A 16,635-nucleotide genomic window follows, 5' to 3' on the forward strand; every position below is an offset into this window, starting at 1 on the left:
CTACATTTTCAGTTACCATTCCAGCTTGCCATCATGTCTGCCCTTTCTTTGCAGCTGTTTCTGGGCTCCTCCTCTTCCTGGAGTCTCAGGACACCATATTCCCTTTTCCCAAAATAGCAACCTTCTTCTAGGGGACAGGATTTCATCTGTGGTGGTGCTGGCCATCTTCTTCCTCCTTTCTTCCAATAGCCCCTGACTGTTCTTGCATTTCCCACAGGAAAGAAATACCTCACTTTCCTGCTGGGTGATACTAAGTTTTCTAAAACACTGCAGAAAGGTAGATGTTTAAAAGGGCTGCTAATATTTAATGGATCTAAGAGTGCAAGTCCTCAGAGCGACTTTGAAAATCCTACCATGTGATGGCCTTGTACCTTCAACAACAACAACTGGTTCTTTGACCTGAGTTCTGGTGCAGCCTTACAGTGATGTCTTGCTCGTCCCTCTCTGTAAAGACTGTGCTTTGTAATTTAAGAAAAGGTAAACTCACAAGCTGAAAAGATCCTGGCAAATACTAGAAACAAACTGTCTCACCATTTTCTAATAGGAAAGCAAAAAGCTAAGTAAATATTTAAAGATCTTAAACTTATTCAAACAGAAACACACAGCCTGCTGGGAGAAACAGAGAGAAGCTGGGGTGATTTGTGCTGCCAGCCATACAGTGGCTTGTTCATGGAGCAGCTGGATCCAACCCTGGCTTTGCATAGAAAAGATGTAAATTGTGAAGGAGCCCAAGCACAACTCAAAACAATGAGATCCACTTGCACTGTTTCAGCATTAAATATACTGTGCTTTTAAACCCAGGAGGTAGGTTGGGGGACACTCACCGTTTGATCATAACCAGCTGGGAAGAAACATAGCCAGTTTCCAGAAGGCAAGAGGTCTCTCTTAGCTCAGGTTGTTGCCCGTAATCCAAAAGAGACACAAACCAACAGAGTGCCGGTTTATGCGGTGCTTTATTCGGGGCCCCGGGAACCTGCGGGCTAACGCCCCAAGTCAGGATTCCGAAGACCCTCCCTCTTCATCTAGCTTTTATACACAAACAAGTTTATGTGCAGTTTCCACGGCAAAGCGGTTACAGTTTCCACAGCAAACTAGGTGCAGCACAGCAAACCAGGTGCAGCACAGCAAACCAGGTGCAGTTACAAACAAGCTCATACTTCATACTGATAACAATTAATAATCCCTAGAAACTGTTTAACAGACCTTAGCCACATCCTAGGTAACAAATCGTTATTTACAGGCTTGACTAGATCCTTTGATTATGGTTTCTATTTCACACACAAACAGGGTTGCTACTTTGGAGTGTTGTTTTCTAGGCCTACTCTTCTACTAAGCCTTAGCCATTCTACTACTAATATAAACTGCTTTGCAACAAGGTGTCTCTTGGTACTGCAGACATGCCTCCACGGAGTTTCTGTAAATCACTGTTCAAACTAATTCTTTTCCATTTTGTGCTTAGATTATGAAAGCACATCAGTGCTCAGACACAGTTCTTCCTCTACCAGACCCTGGCACACAGAGAAGAGATAGGGTCACAGATCCTTTCTCCCAACATAAACACGGCTCTTGAATTCTACCCAGAGCACATCACTAACTGGAATTAACTGTCCACAGCAAACAGTGGCTGAGACATCTGGCCATCTGGCTATTATGAGCAGCAAGTGGAATTAGCTCCTTTTTTTCTCATTTATCCTCTCTGGAGACCACCAGCATATTCATAGAGGAGGAAAGTGGCACTTCCTGCAATCCAAGAGTCTTTCTAGATCCCACCTCTCTTATACCAACTGCCAATCTATAGAGGAAGGAATTATTTTCCCAATTAATATTACCGTGAAAATCAAGCACAAGTAAAAGAAGAAATTTAAAATATGAATTACAGCAATTGCTAATACAAGAGTAAGGAAATAAATCTGCTTTCTCTGAAAGCTTTACTTTTCTTTACTTTAAAGCTGTGCCTGATACACATCTTCTCTGATATAAGACACATTTTTTGACAAAACAAGGGAATTTTTCTTATGGCTGTCAACTTTAATCCAACAACCTGGACTTAGAATCACTTACATTTGAGAAAATATATCTTGATGTATTAAATACATTCTTTATCACTTAATAACACAAAATCCTTTTAAGTTTCTACCCTTTTATAATATGTATCCAGTGCTTTCTTTCAATCATCTATTCAAGTCTCAATAACTGACTTAATAAATTTCATGTCCCAGTCTTTATGCATCTTAGAAAGATTTTTTTTCTTATTCTGTCTCTATTTCTCTTCCACCATTTTTAAAACCTCTGTCTATCTTTGTAAAAATGCTCTTTTAAAGGGAACTTTTGCTACAATTTTTGCCATGGTAGAACTGTGAATTGCCTTGGTACCTTCTCTGGGAATTAGTTATTGTCTAGTGATAACATTTGTGCAGCTTCCACAATTCACAGAGTTTACTGCATTAGGCTATTTCTCTACATAACTATCACAAAAGAATTATTCAGCCAAAGGAAATGAAAATAACTTCTAATACAAAAGATACCTTCTAGTTTAAATGTTCTCTTTTGATGCGATTTTGTTTTTAACTTGCTTTGCCCAAGGCTGTATTATAGTAAATAATGTCACTGTGGTGAAGCTCTGAAGCTCATACAGGCCAGACTATTTTCACAAAGAAGTAGTTCTGCAGAACAGCTCATCTATTAAAGAAATGCCATGAAACCTTTTGTTTACTGTAGATTTAACAATATAATTTTACAGATCTTTTTGGCTTAGAGGCAATTATTTGACCAGTCCAAATGATACTATAATTTAAATGCAATTCAGTTTTTATACTAGGATAAAAGTTCTGTAAAGGCCTGCAAGTGCAGCCCAGCTCACAAAGAGGGGCAGGTAAAACTCTACAGCATACAGTATGGTAAGCTGCCACAGTAACAAATATAGGGCAAAAACCTGTAAAAAACTGATTTTGAGTCCTTGAATATCTAAGATCCCATTACAAAAAAAGGTAAGTACATTTTCAGTACCTCATATTTTCAAATTCAGTTATATGTCTTATTTCCATTTTAATTTTAAGATTGGAATTGGAATCAAATATTTAAACTTGTAATAATGATAGTTATGATCCAAATAATTGGGATAAAGCTTGGAGAAGGTCCATATAAGTTGAATATCTGGCTAAATCTACCTGACAGGAAACTCTTTGGATCTATGGAAACTCTCTGAATCTATGGAATAATTTTCCCATATGAAATGAATCCAGGTCTGCCTTCTGGCATATTTTAAGCTAAATATGATAACGTCAACTCTATTCTGAAACTTTCCAAATACTGAATGACTGAATATATAGCTTATGAAAACAGTGCCTTGCAGAGATTTATGGTGTTCAATCTTTTTTAATTACAGTATTTTTTTTACAGGGACCAGATCATAAAAAATTTCTTCAGCCTGTAGCCTAGATTCAACTTCTAGCTACAGCATTTTGATATTCACAGAAGGGAAAAAGAAAGTATTTATCCCTAATAAATAATAAATATTGCATTTGAAGTTTGTATTTACCAAAACAGGATTATTCCTTCTGCTCATTTTGGGCAGCTCTCTAAGTGATAACAAGTTCCAATAACCTTCCTGGTGAACAATGTACCTGGTTGCCCATGTCTTCCAGTGGAGAATTTGGGGGTTTAGGGTCCACGTATTACGACAAAGTGCTCCCAAATCCATTTGTTTATGTGTGTGAAAAAACAGGAAAATTTACAGATGATTATGCATCTGGGAGACTTATACTGAAAAAAACAACAGAATGTTTCCTTAAAGCAATCTCTGAAATGTAGATGTAAAGGTAATACATTACAATAGAGCAATTTTAATCTCATTCAGACTGGTTTATGACTCAGTTGCACAAAAATTCAGCAAAGAGCAATGGAGGAGATGTGAAAGAAAATAATTCCACTAATCTATATTCTTTTTTTATGATTACGGAATATATGGGACCAAATTACTAAGATGATTTAAATTATCATAATTTCATTGAAATCAATGGTCTTACATTCATTGCATCATTTGAGACTGGAGTAGCTGGCATTTAACAATGCATTGGAACCAGCTAATTTTGCAGAAAAAACATAATTTTATTAAAACAATTTGTTTTCAGCACATATATATCAGAACATTCCTTCGTTGTTGTATGGATCAAAAAATAAAAAACATTAAAAATTACTGAAACATACAGTGGTGCTACTGAGAACAATTTGAACAAAGGTAATTTTCTTGACAGTTTATACATAATTTTTCCAGTTTATAAAGGCAAGAAAATGCTTGCCATAATCTCAGCCACAGTGGTGCCTTTGACTATAATAATTCTCAGCATTCATTGGGGTAGCTCTGCTAGTTTCAACGTTTAGTGACTTGGACCGAGTTCATGTCTATTGCATTACACAGTTACACAAAACATATTGAAATTCACTTCCTATAGTCTTCTAACAAAGCAAGTGCACATTTTAGTGGTGATCCACCCAACAGGAATCTGATATCCAAGGGGGTGAGTTCTTAATTCAGCTGCGGTTCAGTTTTTACATTTCTGAAATGACTTTGTCCTCTCAGGGTTGCTGCAAAGGAGAGATATGAAGAAAGTGCTGCATATTGCAGACAATATTCATTACCAGTCTAATTGTTGATACTAAAAACTTGACTTTTGCCCTTCCACATAAGAGCTTAAAGAAGTTCTGCAGTTAGCCCCATCAATAGCCCAGAGCCAGCAATGCCTTTTTCAGAGGAACACAGTCTCATTAGCATTGAAAAGTATTTCCCTCCTTTGCCCTTTATGACAGTGAGAAGCATGCATACAGAAATGTTACAGCAGGCATTTTACTCCCCTTTTAGGATCATTATAGTTTGGACTGCATGCCAATAAGAATTTCCTTGCAATGTGATATCAACCAAATTTCAAATTTCCAGCCCAGGTCATGTGTCTTTCAGTACTTGCTCTTTGCATAGGCAAAATTTAGAATATCAAATATTTTCACACAATAAAAAATTCCAATAATTTTGGTTCAAAAATGCTGAAAGTTTTAATTTCAAAAGTGCTGAGCAAAAAAAAGCTTCCAGTTCAGACCAGGGGTGATACACAACATTTCATTTCAAGTATGTTAAGTTGCAATGCTTTTCAGGAGTTGAAGTATAAGCCACCTCATCAGACTGTCTCTTCATTATTATGTTCATCTCAGAGTATATAACACAAAATTGTTCAGAGGGGAATTCTTCATTATGTTCTGGGCTGTGTAATCCTCTGAGGAGTTCAGCTCATGGGGAAGAGTGCACTCCTGAACACCCTGGGAATTGCTAGGAAATACCATTTGATGTTAGGCTCATCCAATTAACCAACCAATTCAGTCTTTGAAACTAGGTTGAAGCAAAACAGTCCTTCTTTTTATTTTCTCAGTGTAAAAGTCTAGACTAGCAAAACTGCTGTTGCATTTTCTGCCTTTTTAAGAGATAGAGTAACAATTTTTACTTTCTTCCTGCCTGCATTTGGACTTTCAGTTACACTATGGGGAGTAGAACTCTGCGAAACATTTAAAGATTAACAGATTTCAAAATTGTCCTTTGTCTTTCCCATTTGACTCCTTAAAGAAGTGCAGTGAAAAAGCAATGCAAGTCAGGCATTCAGCTTCATAAAGAAGAGTCTGTACAAACGGCATACTAGAAAAAACTGGCCTCTGAGCTAAAGAATTCATTCACTTCCAATAACCATCTTTTTTTTTGAGAGTACAATTCTGGGGTTTTTTTACCATTTTAATGACTTGTGTTATTTTGCCCCTGAAAATACCAGCTATTTCCTGTATTGTGAGCAAAAATGAAGGGAAAGCTTAAATCTGAGGACACGTACTTCCTTACAATGTGTGTAATCTCATTGCAAGACTACTGCTTAGCTTTAGACTCATGGAATCACAGAGTAGTTCATTAGGGTTGGAAGGGACCTCTGGAGATCACCTAGTCCAACCTCCAAAACTTTATCAGCTTTGCAGATGGAGGTGATTCTGTCAAGTTTTCAGTCAGCACAGCCTGATCACTGCAGGGGCTGATACAGATCTTAACACTAATAAGATGTATAACATTCCCTGTCAGCAAGAGATCTACAAAACAATCAGTCAGTCCCCAAACTCCAAGTTTCACTTGGAAGCTTTGATTGCTCCAGGTAGGTCTTGACTTGTTAAAAAATAATTGGACTTCTTTATTCCATTTTAATTTCTGTTATACTGTCCATTACCATCTCTTAATCTTTGGTGCATGTATATGTACTACCTCACCTCTGCTTTGATACGCAGATCTTGGTCATATTAGTTCATTGTCACAATATTGCTGTTGTGGTTTCTGGGTCTTGCTTTTCACCAGGTTCAGGAAAACCTGGACACTGGGGAAAACTGTGAAATTACAGGAAGTTTCTGACACTCCCCATGGAAAATTATTGAGCTTGAAGAGGAAAAGGTATTTTCCACTCCATTCTGACAGGTAGAAGTGCTATAGTTGATACTTTCATTGTTAAATGCATTTAAATTAATATGAAGCAACCAGCTCTATCTCAAGAAACATTCACAGTTCTAACAAATAATCACTTCCTCCTGAATCAGGTGATTCACCTTCCAAATTTAGCTTTCTATGAGAATGAAAAATAACAGAAGTTTTCCCCAAATCACTCAAATTGTGAATTCTACAAAATTCCATTAATTTTATTTCTCAAGTATGCTTCTAGGCAATGGGTCATTTTTACCCCATTTTTCTGCCCCTACACCCTTTCTAGATATTTTACACCAAGTAAGAAACAAATAACCTTATCTGCAGCTGTTACAAGTCACCTTAATATATATTAACATTTAACCAATTCCACTGAGTTAGTCCAAAGCTCTTTAATGTGCTGAATTATTATCTAAAGAACACTGGGAGAACTTTGCAGCAGCAGGTACAAAGCAGATGTAGGCTGGCAGAGCTCCCCAGCATGATTCATGTCAGCTGAACCTCTGTTAATGCTTGAATGCTTTCTTAAAATGTGACTCGACTTTTGATCCCATTGAAGTAGAAGAAGCTTATCTGATCCTTCTCAATCTGCATAACAAGTTTTCTCATGAGGCTTCCCAGCTCTGCAAACGTCATCAGTGTTATCATTAGGAGAACAGCCTTTCTCACAGTACTTAGGAACTTGCTTTGCTAAAATCAGGAAGGGAGGTCCTATGAAAATGGAAAATAACACAACATAGGGAAAGTGACTCATAATATATTGAGTTCTTAAAAGGTCCTAGATGAAATGATAATAATAATAACCTTCACTTTCCAATAACTGAACCAAACCTTTTCTTTAGGCCCAGACTGAATTTATTTCATGTCAAACTGGCTTCTGAATCACTCAGAAATGCTTCATCTGCTCTAATATCTTCCCTCATATGATGGAATTGACATCCCATTTGGACTTCAGCAGTGTGAATTCAAGACTACTACTTGGTTGTCTTGTTTTCATGTACAGCTGTGTTATGAGAATCAGTCAATAGGGTCTTCAGTGTCTTTTGACAGATAGATTGAAGACGCGAAGAGAGCAGATAGCTAGATGTCACAAAAATGTAGTTAAATATAGAAGCTTCAAATATGTCATTCCATACCAGTTTTGTTTTGTTTTGTTTTCCTAACTAGTCACTTGCAGTATTTTGTTACAGTGTTACAAGATTTCCTATGGTGTTTCTTCTAACTGAAATTGTGCTCTCTCACATGAATACTTATGTGCAAATCTCGAGAAAAATCTGGATCAATCTATAATGGGAAATTGCCAGTGTACTGAAGCCAGCACCTGAGGTGAATGCTCTGTCTTCTGTCATTGCTGCAACAACTTGTATCTGATGTCTTCACAAGCAGGCAAGATCCAGGCAGCCAGTCTTGGATTAATGGTTTCCAAGGCTTCTTTTCTCAGATCTCTTCCATGGGAAGAGACCTGTCTCCTTATCTACCATGTTATTTGTTCTTTCAAACACCATATGCCCAAAATTTCACAAATTGTTAAGGAGTTCAATACAATTCAGAGGTTCTTTGAATTATATTTGTTCTGAGTAATTAATTACAATTTGCTACTTTTATGGAATTTAGACAGATGGCAGATCATTTAAGCACATGTATAACTTTAAGCACAAAACATTCCCTGAGTCTAAAGAAACTACTGGAAGATGTAAATACCTATGTGAGTGCCCTGAGGGTTTAGGTCTTGTGACTTCCTGCTTGGAAGTACATAGACATTGCCTTTTCACCTGGCAAGGATGTGTAGGGACACATTCATGAGCATTTGCAATCTACCCATTGAATTCAGTGAAATAGCTAATACTCTAAATTAGGTACCAACTTGACTCCTCTGTTGAAATTAGTCCAAAGAAATAAATAAAGATCCTTAGAGTATTTAATTGGACACTTCCAATTCTGTCTGTGCAACTCTGAGCTACCCTGAGAGTCAGAGGCCTTTTCCACACTATCTACAGAAAGAAGGAGTGCTCAGTTTGAGATACAAACAAAAAGGCACGCACGCCAAATACACAGTTGCTTAGACACAATGAGTAGGAAACAGGAAAAAAGATGTATGTTTTAACTCTTGTCTTTCTCTCTTGGAAGCAGTCCTGACTCAAATCTAGATATCACATACACAGGAAATACAGCCATGAAACCTCAAGGCTCTGCTGGTCTATCTGTAGACCTGATACCAAACAAGCTTTGCCCACCTACACACTCAGCCTGCCATAGGAAAGGAAAGAAAAGATTTTATACAGCAATCAGAGAAGGGTCAGGTGACAAGAGCTGTGTCTGTGCAACCCCTATCACAACAGCACCTGGGCCGGTAACAGGCCTCCCAGGCACCACTGTAACATACACCAAAATCTGCTCTGCAGCAACTTGCATCTTGGTGTGGCATTATAGCCCACCTTGGTAAGACCTAAAATCCCGTCAGAGAATGCATACAATGCAAGGCATTATGCAAGCTGTCATGCAAGTCCAACTGCTGGCGCCAGGGTCCTGTCTTGGTATTGATTATGCTAAAACCATCTTGGTTCACCAGACTTCGAATCAGATAAGCTGGTAGCTGGCCTGCAGATGTATGACTAGCAGTCAATCACTTTATACTATAAAAGTTCTCTTTCAAAGAACTCTCATGCAGTCAGGTTCTTCTGACATAACCCTTCTTGGTGTGTATGTGTGGAGATTCCTCCCTTGGGTGGCGATGCCCTCCAAGGATACTCCTCAAGGCTGAGAGAAAGATATCTCCCCATGAGCATTGGTATGAGTGAGTTACATCAATCTTTAATTAATAATTATTTCTTTTTGCTAGCTTTAATATAATTGCTTCAATATAGTGCACTGTCCTATCTTATACTATACTACTAGTAATTTTAACACTTGTACTGTGTAGTAAGGAATTCTGATTAAGAACTTTGTCTGATCATTTTTAATAATAAATGGTTCATTTTATATAAATACTCTCATTTTGCCAATCATTAAAACCTGCAGGACAAAAGTCATTCCATCACACTTCTATAATTCCTTAAATTTAAACCATTGACATAATCCAAGGCTAAGATTGGATTCAGCTGCACCTAGACTCCTCTCTGAGAAGGAGTTTAGAAAGCAAGGGAGTCCTTTCTGCACCTTGTGGCTCAACGGCAGGGTTTCGTTTGTTTTTTTTTTTTAATAAATTTTGCCTAAACCTTCCACTCCCACCCGTGACACTTGTCACACAAAAACAAAATATGGCTGTGCATTTTCCCATGGCAAACTCAGCTGTATCTGTCAGAGCAGTGCAGAACTTACATTAATTTGGAAAACAGCAAATGTAGGAAACACAAAAGTGCCTGCACTTCTCATATGTCTCTGAAAAATTTAATCAATCATTCCACTGCCTAAGCCTTAAGGATTTCTACCAGCTAAGAAAGAAAAAAATCTAGGGTGAGGAGATGACAATAAAATAAAAAGATCCTAAGTGGGGGGGAAAAAAAGAATTTATAAATAAAAAACAACTTTCAACTTCTTCCTTTTAGATGAGAGACATTCCCCTTCTGAGCTCCAAATACTTTATAGGTTAGAGACAGGACATGAAAAATATATTCTGTTTCCTCTCTTCCTGTCGCTGTTATGTTGAGATGGCCAAAGCGACATAGAATCTTCTTCCAAAGCAGGGACAGGATAGCAAGAAGGCTGGAAGAGATCTTTATTGTAACAGGTTGTACTTTTCACACAACACACGTCAACTTACTATCGGTGCCTTCCATGTAAACATACACGTCAGTTTACTATTGGTGTCCTCATGTATAAATACATCAGGATTGGCTGAAAAATAGTAAACTCATGTTGACACAGCTTTTGTCGAGTCATAATGATTTGCAGAAAGTCCAGGAAGTCCATTTTTGTACTTCCTGTCTTCCATCTTCTTACTTCCTTCTTACAGACTTGTTGTCTCTGACATCTTCCAGTTTCCATCTGTCAGTCATCACAAGAGAGCTGCAGATCAATTCTGCTTACAGAGATGCTATTTAGTTTTTGGGACAGATCCTCTGGAGGATCCAGACCCAAAAGGTTTTGCAACAAATGACTATAAACTCTTTAGAAGGGATAGGCAAAGAAGGAGAGGTGGTGGGGTAGCCATGTATGTTAGGAAGTGTTTCAATTGTCTAGAGTTTTATGATGAGGATGATAGAGATGAATGTTTATGGATAAGACTGAGGATGAAGGCCAGCAAGTCAGATGCCATGGTGAGAGTCTGTTGCAGACCACCCAGCCAGGTGAAGAGGCAGAGGAAATAGCAGCTGGGAGGAGTCTCGTAATTGCCAGTCATTGTTCTCATGGGGAAACTACCAGATATGTGCTGGAAATACCACACAGCAGAGATGAAACAGTATAGGATGTTCCTGTAGTGTGTGAAAGAAATCTTCCTAACTGAGTGGATGAGTAAAACAAGTAGAGAAAGTGCCCCACTGGACCTGTTGCTTGTGAAGAGAGAAGGATTGGTAGCTTATGTGACAGTTGGGCACAATGACCATGAAATGGTAAGAGATCTTGAAGAAGTAAGAAGATGGGTCAGCAGAACTGTTCACTTGGGCTTCTGTAGGGCAGACTTCGACCTGTGTATGAAAGTAGTTGTCAGAGTCCCTTGCCCTCAACTTGCACCAGAGGAGGTTTAGGTTGGACATTAGAAAATTTTCTTCACAGACACAGTTGTCAAGTATTGGAACACACTGCCCAGGGAAGTGGTTGAAGCATCATCCCTAGAGGTATTTAAAAGACTTGTAGGAGACATAGTTTAGTGCTGGACTTGTCATTGCCGGGCAAACAGTTGGAAATGATAATCTTAAGGGTCTTTTCCGAGCTAAACGATTCTATGATTCTGTGAGGGGTTGAGGAGGTGCTGATAACTGCCACATTGCTTGCACAGCTAACTTCAGCAGCCACACTCCAGAGTTTATCTTCCACTTCTGCAGCCTCAGAAGGAAGAGGAAGATGGAGCATACAGAGTCCAGACTGCAAGAGACTTCACAGTTTCATCTCATCCTTTCCATCCATATCAGTGTAAATATTTTTTTTAGCAATCAATAACTTTCTAACATCACTTCTGTGACTTAATTTGTGCTATAAGAAGTATAAGTACAATTTCTTTTTAAAAAGTACAGCAAGTAGTCTTTAGATATAAGTACTATTTCTAGCAGTAGAAGACTAAAGAGAGTGGAAAAATACAAGTAGCTGAAATCGGTAATAAAATAGTAATTGTTACAAGTTTTCATGCATAAACTTACCCAGACTAATGAAGGATTGGTTCCACATGCTTGTTTTGAAAGTCACATGCTTTGTTTAAAGCAGAATAAGCAATAGAAGAAAATTGGCTTCTCATTATGGCATCATATTTCTTTGTGAAAAAGACACAAAATTCCTTATGTATCTTAAAAAATGAAAGAATAAAAGGATTACATAAAGTTTTCTGAGTAATAATAAAAATGGCCATCTCTTACACTTCGCTTTTCATCCATAGGTATCAGGGTCATTTTTCCATTTGCCAGAAGAGAAAACAAGCCACAAAAGACAGAGTGACTGCCCAAGGTCATCCCTCAGGCTGACACAGCTTTGGAAATAAATATGAGTTTCCTGAATCCCAGTCCAGTGTTCTGTCCTCAACAATAAATGAATGGCCATCTTAACCACCAGAGAACAACATTACCCAATCATTCGCATGTCTCTGAAACTGAAGGCCCTCTGGAAAACAGAAGATATTTGCATTTCGGTGGTCTTTGCAGTGTCTGACACTTCCAGTGTTTGTAAAATCATTTTTTAATGCAATGTAGTGATGACCTAGAGAGAAATGGATTACCTCCATAATCAATTGTAACAAAATTTGCCAGTCAGGTGCTTTCCTACGTATTAATATGGTTTTGAAACTTTCACTCTGGAGACTTGTTCTTGATAGGCTTTGGTATCTAGCCAATATTTTATAGGCAACATTTTAATTCAATAATACTTTAAGTGCAACAACAAATTTGACAAATGAAGCATCTGTGTGAAATATACAAATTAAATTCTACATGGGGAAGGCAAATCTGAGGCTGTCTGAGCAGAGATTATAACAGCAGTATGATTTTAAACATAACACTGATGAAACTTTGGGAAAATATCCTTCCTTTCTTCATGAGAAAGTAACTCGTAGGCAGATGTCTACACATCTTTAAAGTCTGGAGACTCAATTTCTTTACAGAGTAATTACTAGATAACAAAATTTTAATCACTGTCTGGACCATTAAACTTTGGTAAAGGTGACTGAAATGATCTCAGGGGAACCAAGAGCTTGTTTAGAACAGGGATATTAAGCAGCAGTAACTAAGTAACACAGCGGGAGTGTGAGTCCCAAGAGAAAATATGTTACAATGACAATGTTTATTACACATCTCAATTACTTTGTACTACGCACTTCAGCTTTCTGCAACAGAAACCTACCACTGCTTCAGGTCTCCAGAAGCCTGAAGCGCTACACAGGTGTCCTGAGTGCCTTCTCTGGTCTTGAGACCAGGTGGCACAGCCTAGTCATATTCATCCTGAAATTATATGGCCTGAAAACGGCCAATCCAAACTGCCCAAAGTTAATAGCTTATCCTATATTAATTCTCAAATTGTCCCAGGAATTACCTGGAAGATTGATAATACACTGCAGCTGTGCATAGGACTGTTTGAACAGTTTAACAGTGCAGGCAGCCTACTTCTGCCCCTCTGCCTATTCATTTACTAGTCAAAACAGAGCCAATGATGATCTTTTAGCAAAAACAATATGCTTCTCAGGTGTGATGGACAAAAAAAGAGCTGAAAAAGGATGGACAAAGAAGAATGACGAATGGAGAGGGAAGACAGGGCCAAAGTTCTTAACTGGGAAAGCTCTGAGTTAGCAGTGTTGTAGATAAATGTGAGAAATGCAGGACGGAAGAAGAGAGGATGCTGCAATAGTCAAATTATGAAAGGTTGAGGGATGGAACTAGTTAAGGGTTTGGAGCAGCATCTGCATTTTAGAGCTACTAGGCAAGAGGAATCTTCGAAGTTCAGAGTCAGCCATGGGCAGAGGCTCAGCTGAAGACAAATCTGAGGTCCAGGGAAGGTGGTGCTATTCTTGGTGAGCAGAAAGGAAGTAGCAGGGAGGGCTAGGGAGACAATGTACTGTTGATTAGGGTTATCCACCACTAAGCTGGATCCCCACAAAGCAGAGACAAGCACAAAGCCTGAAATTCATCTGACTAGACTTAGACACCTGAACACCTGACAGTCTCTCAGAGGTTTCCAGCTGTGAAGGAAGCCTGCAGTTCATCTTCAATATTACCCAGAATTATTAAAAGAGACACAGAGGTCAAAAGAAAAGCAAAAGTGTCTAAAGAAGCTGCCCAGATTGAGAATATTACCCCAACAATACATATTAAAGTGATCATCCCTGTCCTACTGATGTGCTGGTGAGGCAGACCTTCAATGCATCCAAGCTCAGGAGGCAATAGTGGGTGTTAAAATTATTCAAGCTGCCCACTTGGCCAAATACTTGGCCAAGTATTTGTGGTTGGAGATGCTGAAGTCCTGCAAGTCAAAGATCACAGAAGCTACCAGGAAACCCAAAGAGCGCTTGAGAAATGGGTTCAGCATCCCTGTACCCAATCCAGCTTTACTGCTGACATCTAAACTAATAAGTAAGTTTAATAGTAGCCTCTTTACTGCATAACTGTCGGAAGGTGATTAACATGGTTTTGGAACAGGGGCAAATAACACTCTCTTAGACAATTCTCAGGGACAATGTTGGTTTCTGATGAGTCAGGGACCATTTCCAGTAGGCCATCTGGATACAGACCCTCTGTTTTGAATTTAAAAATAGAGGCACAGTAAAAAAATTTTGGTTGGGTTTGTTGCCTAAAACTGGGAGAAAAAGACTCACCAGGCCATATTAGAATAAGTAAGATAGAGAGCAGGTCTTTAATGAAGGCCTTTTGGCGCAAGGAGTACAAAGACGTGCACCCGTGTCCAGGGGTTTCACAATTTATGGTCCAATCCAAGAACTATCTGCTCCCAGATCCTCCCCAAATCTGCCCCCCTGGTACACCTTCCTGGAATTGAGTCAAAGGTCCCAAGATCCCTTTCTTCCTCATCTTCCTCTTCTTCATGGCGTGTACTGTGTCTGGAGCTTCTCCAAGGTTCCAGGCTTGAAGGTTGCTTTGACTATGATGGTATCTTCTTGTTCCGGCCTGGGGTGCGTATGTTCTTTAACGAGGTGTATTTACTATAGTCCTGCATTGGAAGGAGGCTAAACAAGCCTAAAGAATTTAGAAAATTTGATATGAAGTGGGGAATAGGGTTTGGTAAGTATTAACTACTGTACTAAAGTGTGAGACTATACAACTATACTAAAAATCTATATTTACTACAAAGCTACTTTAAAATCTACGAAAAGCTAAAATATCCTAAAGATCTTATGGCATCAGGTTCAAGGACAAAGAACAGGTTCTGATACTGTTCAGTGTATTATTCCAGATGTATCCAGACTCACTATTCTGGGATGAATAATAGTTTTGCTGCTAGCAATTTTGCTGTTTCTTAACAGGAGTTTAACCTAGATGAACTTCATATTGGTAGCTAAAGGTATCATCTAGGAGTGTGATACAGAGTGTAATACAGGTAGTAGTTGGCCAACAGCTGATGTTTTGTGGTTCTGTGAATACTGCAATACATACATAAACATTTGTGGGAAAAAAATACCTTATAGTAATAAACTTTGCCTGGCAAATTATGGTGCAATTTAGTGTGCGTTTTAGTCCCTTTCTTCATACTACCAGATAATCACATGGACAGGCAGAATGCTGTGGATTTCATTTGTCAAGATTGTTGCTAAGGAAAAAGATATTAAGGACTGAGAAACTCCTGGAAGCTCTTCATATGCTGAGGTGCCAAAAGAAGACAGGAGATTTAACAGCTGAATCCTGAAAGGCTTTGTGTTGGCAGCCAGCATATGACTCAAAGTTTGCTATTATCTTTTCTCTCAACATGGAGATACAGCCCTGTAAGGACTTAAAGAGAACAGTTGCCTGTCTCAGACAGTTAAGGCCACAGAAGGACTTTCTCATGAGATAAGCACAGAATGGAGTGACAGGATGTTGCTAACTCCAGGCCTGGCAGAGGCAAGAGTACTGTTGGAGGTGCCCCAATGGAGGCTTACAAGTGGTGGAGGGAAATTAGTGAAAAGAAATCAGAAGAAGAAGAAGAAGAAGAAGAAATAACATCAGAATGCACTTATGTCACGGTGTGCTGATTGTGCCTGACAGGACTGCAAGAGTGTTTGTTTCAAAGTGCCTTTACTCCATGGTCCAACGGTTTTATTATTAGTATAATATATTTTATTATAAAAATGTGTTATTCCTGGTACTGTACCCTTGTTACCCTTTTTTCCTATTGGTTCAACATAAGCCCTCTCCTTATTTGTCCTACCTGCTTCACCTGTTCTCCCCAGAGACAGTTTCTCATTTGTCCAGGTTCATACAGTTCCACCCCTTTTTGCTGTGATTTGCCACTGTTGAAATACTCCTCCCAATTTCTACCCTTTGTTCCAGAAAAGTCCCTGCTCTCCCTATAAAAACTGGTATCCATGTTCAATAAACATTCATTCTGTGTCACAGCATGACTCTGTGCAGAGCGATCCTTTCAGGGTCTTGCATAAGGGGGGTTACAGCTCTCCCCCCGTCATAGTACCTCCTGAATAATCCATCCAGACAAAAATTCCCACTGGGACGAACTGTGTAAAGAAGCAACAGGTTGTATGGGTATCACTGGTCAAACAAATATCACCCCAAGTTATGGGACAGGTATCTGCAATGACCACTGAAGCCCCTGCCAAATAAGACCTGAAACTTGGACTGCAAGTTAAGCTACCACAGCAGGAACTCGAGACAAGATAAAGGTGGTACTATTGTCCAGGTGTTATCTCAGACTTAAGGGGAGGTTAACAAAGCTGAGGGAGAAGAATGTATTACTGATTATGGACACAAAGAATGCAAAGTTTATGGACTACAAGGAAAGCCAACTCAGTAACTGTGATGAAATCAGCTCTGGCTGGGTAAAAGGTAATTCTGGTAGGGAGAGAT

General features: G+C 38.9%; 1 long non-coding RNA gene across 2 annotated transcripts in view; it reads left to right on the top strand.

The window, feature by feature from the left end:
- LOC135411320 (uncharacterized) overlaps nucleotides 1-16,400 on the top strand; it is a 30,604-nt gene extending 14,204 nt beyond the window's left edge. The window contains exon 6 of one of the 2 annotated variants that reach the window (XR_010429091.1): nucleotides 12,018-16,400. This is a non-coding gene — a long non-coding RNA (uncharacterized LOC135411320). The remainder of the gene's footprint in view (nucleotides 1-12,017) is intronic. The other variant, XR_010429092.1, reaches the window with a different exon arrangement.
- The last annotated feature ends 235 nt before the right edge of the window (nucleotides 16,401-16,635 follow it).

This window comes from Pseudopipra pipra, chromosome 3 (genome assembly GCF_036250125.1).
Source record: "Pseudopipra pipra isolate bDixPip1 chromosome 3, bDixPip1.hap1, whole genome shotgun sequence".
In the NCBI taxonomy this organism is placed as follows: Eukaryota; Metazoa; Chordata; class Aves; order Passeriformes; family Pipridae; genus Pseudopipra; species Pseudopipra pipra.